We start from the raw sequence: 6343 nt of genomic DNA on the forward strand, positions 1-6343 counted from the left end.
CAGTTTATTTTGTCTATTCACTTTGTGTATTATGACTTTGCTAAATTTCTTTATTAGTTCTAGTGCACATGTTTTAAACTCAGAATTTTTAATACACACAAGCATGTTGCCCAAATGTTTGTTTGCCTTTTTCCTCCACATGCCTTTTATTTATTTTCTGTGACTTACTGCACTGGCTACTACCTTTAGTAAAGTACTGACTTGTCATGATAAGAGTAAACATCCTGTGCTCACTTCAGCAGCACAAATATTAAAACTAGAATAAAAAAGAGGAGATTAGCAGATTAGCACAGATCCTGCATGAGAATGACATGCAAATTTGTAAAACATTCCATATTTTTATATTAAAGTGAAATTCCACAAAAAGATAGATACCATAATGAAGAACCAAACTGAAATCCTGCAGTTAAAGAATTAAATGAATAAAAAAAAAAAAAATGCAATCAAGACCTTCAAAAGCAGACTTGATAAAGCAAAAGAAAGAATCTCTGAACTTGAAGATAGGTCATTTAAAATTATCCAGTTAGAATAAATAAAAATAAAAAAGAGTAAAGAAAACCTACAAGAATTGTAGTACATCATTAAGTAACAAACATTCATTTTATAGTGATGCCAGAAGGAAAACAGATAGGCAAAGGCATAGAAGATCTATTTACTGCAATAATAGCTGAAAACTTTCCAATTCTGAGAAGAAATATGGATGTCCAGATCCAGGAAGCTGAAAAGTCCCAAGTAGATCCAACCCAAAAAGGTCCTCCCTGAGGCATATTATAGTCAAAGGCAAAGAGAATTAAAAAAAAAAAAAAAAAAAAAAAAACCAAGAGAAATGTATTAAGTCAATATAAAGGTCTCCTCACTAGAATAACAATAGATTTCTCAGTAGAAACCTTACAGGCAAGGAGAGAATGGGATGATATATTAAAAGTACTAAAAGAAAACAACTGCAAGCCAAGAATGCCATACTTAGAAAAGCTATCCTTCATAAACTCTTTCTCAGGTAAGCAAAAACTGAGTAAAATTGTCACTAGACTGACCTTATAAAAAATGTTTAAGAAAGTTCTGCATCTAGAAGCAAAAAGATGATAATCACTATCATGATAACACACAAAAGTATAAAACTCACTGGTAGAGCAAATACACAAATGATAAAGAGGAAAGAATCAAAGTTCATCACTACAGAAAACTGGCAAACCAGAAAGATAAATGAGATAGAAAAATAAACAAGAGAAGATAGAAACAACAAGAAAACAATTAACAAAATAACAGGACTACATCCTCACCCTCAATAACAAGTATAAACAGATTACATTCCTCAATAAAAGATATAGACTGGTTGAATATATTTTTTAAATAATCCAACTGTATGCTGCCTACAAGAAACTCACTTCACCTTTAGAGACTCAGATATAACACAGACATTTAAAAGAGTAAACAGGAAATTATCCATTTCTTCTAGGTTTTCCAGTTTATTTGCGTAGAGGTGTTTATAGTATTCTCTGATGGTAGTTTGTATTTCTGTGGGGTCGGTGGTGATATCCCCTTTATCATTTTTAATTGCGTCGATTTGATTCTTCTCTCTTTTCTTCTTTATTAGTCTTGCTAGTGGTCTGTCAATTTTGTTGATCTTTTCAAAAAACCAACTCCTGGATTCATTGATTTTTTGGGGGGTTTTTTGTGTCTCTATCTCCTTCAGTTCTGCTCTGATCTTAGTTATTTCTTGCCTTCTGCTAGCTTTGGAATGTGTTTGCTCTTGCTTCTCTAGTTCTTTTAATTGCGATGTTAGAGTGTCAATTTTTGATCTTTCCTGCTTTCTCTTGTGGGCATTTAGTGCTATAAATTTCCCTCTGCACACTGCTTTAAATGTGTCCCAGAGATTCTGGTATGTTGTATCTTTGTTCTCATTGGTTTCAAAGAACATCTTTATTTCTGCCTTCATTTCGTTATGTACCCAGTAGTCATTCAGGAGCAGGTTGTTCAGTTTCCATGTAGTTGAGCGGTTTTGATTGAGTTTCTTAAATAACTGTTATAAATATATTCAAGGACTTAAAATATAGACAACAAAGTGTGTGAATTGTGGGACTGTCCACAGAGCCATATCTGGAAATTAAAAATTGAAATAGTCTGAATACTACCAAAGGGTGAAAACAAAATATTAAAGAGCAAATTAAGTCCAAAATGTGTGAAGGAGGGAAATGGTAAAGATAAGAGTGGAGATTAATGAAGTGAAGGGATAGGGAAAGATATTCCACACAAATGGAAATCAAAAGCAAGAAGGAGTGGCTATACTTATATCAGATAAAACAGATTTTAAGTCAATAACTATAAAAAGAGATAAAAAATGGTTATTATATAAAAATAAATGGATCAATTCAGCAAGATAATATAACAATTATAAACATAACAACTAACATCAAAGCATCCAGATATGTGGAATTGTAGATTGGTTAACAGGTGCAAGCATACAGTTAATTAGAAGGAATAGGTTCTAGCGTTCGATAGCATAGTAGGGTGACTGTAGCTAACGATCATCTACTGTATATCTCAAAATAGCTAGATCAGAATATTTGAAATGTTTCCAACATGAGATGACAAATGCTTGAGATGATGGATATCCTAATTATCCTGTTTTAAACATTATGCATTACATGCTGTATCGAAATATGTATAATTATTATATATCAATAAAAATAGTAAACATCATCCTTACATTTTCAAAGTTTTACATATTTCATCATTAAATATTATATTAGCTGTAGGTTTTACATATACATACTAGATAACTTTTATCTAGTTAAGGAAGCTTCCCTTAGTTTCTAGTTTGCTAGTTTTATCATTACTGGATGCTGAATATTTTAAACAATTGATTAATATTAAAGATTGGTGTTATTTTTTCTAATACGTTTGATAGAGTTTACTAGTGAATCTGTATCACCCTAGCATTATCTTGGTGGGAAGTTTATTAACTATAAATCAACTTATTTAATGATATATAAGGCAAATATTAAATTTCTTTTCATGCCAGTTATGCAATTTGTGTCTTTCAAAGATTCATCAATTTTATCCAAATTATCCAATTATTGACCTACAGTTGTTCATTCTATTTATACTAGTACCTTACTATCTATTCATGGCCTGTATAGAATTTCTAGTGATGCCTACACTTTCATTTAGATGTACTAAATTACCAAATTTGTTTATTTTCTCATTTTTTCATGATTCAGCTAGCTGGAAACTTGTCAATTTTATTGATCTTTTTAATGGCTCAACTTTTGTTGATATTTTCTAGGGTTCATTCATTTTCTTCTGCATTAATCTCCACTCTTATCTTTACCTTTTCCCTCCTTCACACATTTTGGACTTAATTTGCTCTTTAATATTTTGTTTTCACCCTTTGGTAGTATTCAGACTATTTCAATTTTTAATTTCCAGATATGGCTCTGTGGACAGTCCCACAATTCACACACTTTGTTGTCTATATTTTAAGTCCTTGAATATATTTATAACAGTTATTTTAAAGTTATGTTTACTCTTTTAAATGTCTGTGTTATATCTGAGTCTCTTTATGTTAACCATTTTCTCCTAATCTTGGGACACATTTCCTTATTCCTCACATGCATAGTAACTTGTTGTTGTTTGCAGGAAATTGATACTACAATGCTAAGAATAAGCATTTTGTTTGTTTGTCTTCCTGTAGAGTGTTGAGTTTTGTTTTAGAAAGTAGTTCTTTCACAGCCTGATCAGTTTTGTCCTGGAAAGTCTTGTTTTTAGGCTTTGTTAGGGCAGATATATAGTAGTTCTTGTTTAAAGTCTATTTGTAAAGTGTACTTTCTGTAGGGTCACAGCTGAATATCTGGCAGGAACCCTACCAGCACTGTTTGACCTACAAAACCTTCATTTGGCTGTTAGCCTCCCTAGTACCAGTTCTGTTAGGCTTCACAGTCTTATGCCGACCAGGAGAAAGACCAATTAGGAGATCATTATAGGCCAAACACACAGATATCATTGCTTCCCAGGCACAAAGTTTCCCCCTCAAAGTATGTAAGGGTTATAGGAGAGTGCACACCAACATATATTCTCTTGTGTTTTAATTTTCTTGACTCAACTAGAGTATATAATGTTTGAGGGCAGAGGCCTTCTCTAACAAACACCAAGTCCTTGCTCAACACAACACTTCCTGCTAGGCTCAGAATAAGTTTGTCTTGCCGAAATGTGTTGGCTTGGGGTGTAATGTGACAGAGGAATGAGAGTAATGAGTTCTACGGATTTGAATATCAGTACATCTTGACAGGTGCCAAAAATGAAACACATCAAAATTTTTGGCCCAATTTGCCAAAAGAATACAGAAGTCAAGAGAATTATTTAATATATTAAGCAAAAAAGATTAGGCTACTGAAAATATTATAACCTGCTTTATAGTCCACCAAGGTGGAAAGGACATGGGTTTTCTACTAAATAATCTTGCATTTAATTTTGGTTCTCCACTGATTAGCTAAATGGGCTTTAAAAATTTATTTGCCCTCTCTGAAACTTAGTTTCTTCACCTGTGAAATAGAGGCATTAATTTACTTTTATAGGGTTTTTTTTAGGCTTAGAATGGCAAATGTAAAATATCTAGTTTTGTGAACCATAGTAAGGGCTCTAAGGCTGTGGATTTGTTCCCTTTTCCACATCAGCAAGTAAAAACGGCTATGAAGAGGGAAAGGTTTATGTGTCTAATAAAATCAGGAGGCTTGGATTCTCTGGAAAAGTATGCCTCTTTCTGAGTCTCAGGATTTTTTGTTCTTTGTTTCATGAGGGATTGACCAAGAGATCACTCAGATTTCTTTGGGTACAACAAACATTCTATAGGTCTGTGAATACTAACTAGGTCTGCCTACAGCCTCACTGACTCAGCCCTCCCAGCTAATACTATTCCCATGACAACTAACAAAAAGGCAATAGAAAGAAGTTAGGGAAACAAGAGATCAAAGAAAAATAATGAGGCAGGCTTCAAAGCACAAAGAGAAAAAGGAGGAGAAAGGGGAATGGAAAGCAACTGAAAGCTAGTGGTAAAGAGAACACTAGGCTGAGAGCTATGATGTTGTCAGCACCGTCAGCTGACAGCCCTGCCCATCAGAATTCATAGAGATGACACAGGGAGAAGAAACCTGTAGAGGGCTGGGGGCTGCTTTGAGAGGACATAGATCTTACAAGGTAGAAACTGCCTGAAGCATCATAGCTTAATTTCTGAACTTCCAAATCACCAACTGAGCTTAGCTTAGAAATGGCAATTCATAAGGTTCTTTAAATTTTAACTTTCTTTAAAGAAAAAGATATTCTAATTTTTTACTGTTTTTGTTGCTAAAATACTTAATTCATATTTCCAATGGGAAAGAGTCAGTGAAAGAGAGTAGGTTATAGAAGTCGTAGAGGAGAAGAATGATCATAAATCAGAAATCTTGTGTCCCTAGAATGGGTCAGACACTGTTAGTTGCTTTTCCAAAATACTCAACTTTGATTATCCTTCACAATTCAGAGACACAAGCCAGCTGGAGTAACACACAAAAGGGAAATGAAATTGAGTGTATTTGAGGACAATATGTTAAATGTTAAGTTCATGTGTATCTTTAAAGTAGGGCTAAGGGACAAGAAACATTTTATAAAACCTTGCTACAAAAACTTGGTTTAAAGACGAAAGGCATCAGGATCACTAGGAAGCTTATTAGAAATTCAGAATCTTAGGTGCCTTTCCAGACCTACTGAATCAAAATTCCAAGATTTTATTTGAACCCTAAAATTTGAGAAACCCTGAATTAGAAAATGAAAAGAGACTGCTAATAATTCCTTCTGCAATTATACTAAGTAATATGTTTTAATAGTAATGAAGAATCCTATTAAGGTTGTCATTTTCTATGTTGGGTAACTGTAGGGTAGGAGGAAGACGACTTGGGCTAGAAGCTTTACTTTGTCATCACTATTATGACATGAGAAAAATAACTTATGTTTTCTAAGTTTCAGTTTCTGCTTCTGCAGAATGAGGCCAATTCACATAATTAATAGTGTCACAGTGTTAAGAGGCAGACACAAAATAAAGAGTATGAATCATGCTATACCTCTTCCCCAAAAATTTCAATGACTCCTCATAGCCTACAAGTTAATATCTAGTGTCTTTAAAGGGCATTCAAAGCTCTTCACTCTAATGCCAGGCATAGTGGCTCACACCTGTAATCCCAGCACTTTGGGAGGCCAATGCAGGAGAATTGCCTGGGCATCATAAGGAGACCCTGTATCTACAAAAAAATTTTTTAAAAAAAGTTAGGCATGGTAGTGCACACCTGTAGTCCCAACTACTTGGGAGGCTGAG

At 33.8% G+C, this 6343-nt stretch overlaps 1 pseudogene; it reads left to right on the forward strand.

The window, feature by feature from the left end:
- The first annotated feature begins 226 nt into the window (after positions 1-226).
- LOC116269856 lies at positions 227-341 on the forward strand (annotated as a pseudogene).
- Positions 342-6343: the final 6002 nt, after the last annotated feature.

Source organism: Papio anubis, chromosome 12 (genome assembly GCF_008728515.1).
Source record: "Papio anubis isolate 15944 chromosome 12, Panubis1.0, whole genome shotgun sequence".
Taxonomy (NCBI): Eukaryota; Metazoa; Chordata; class Mammalia; order Primates; family Cercopithecidae; genus Papio; species Papio anubis.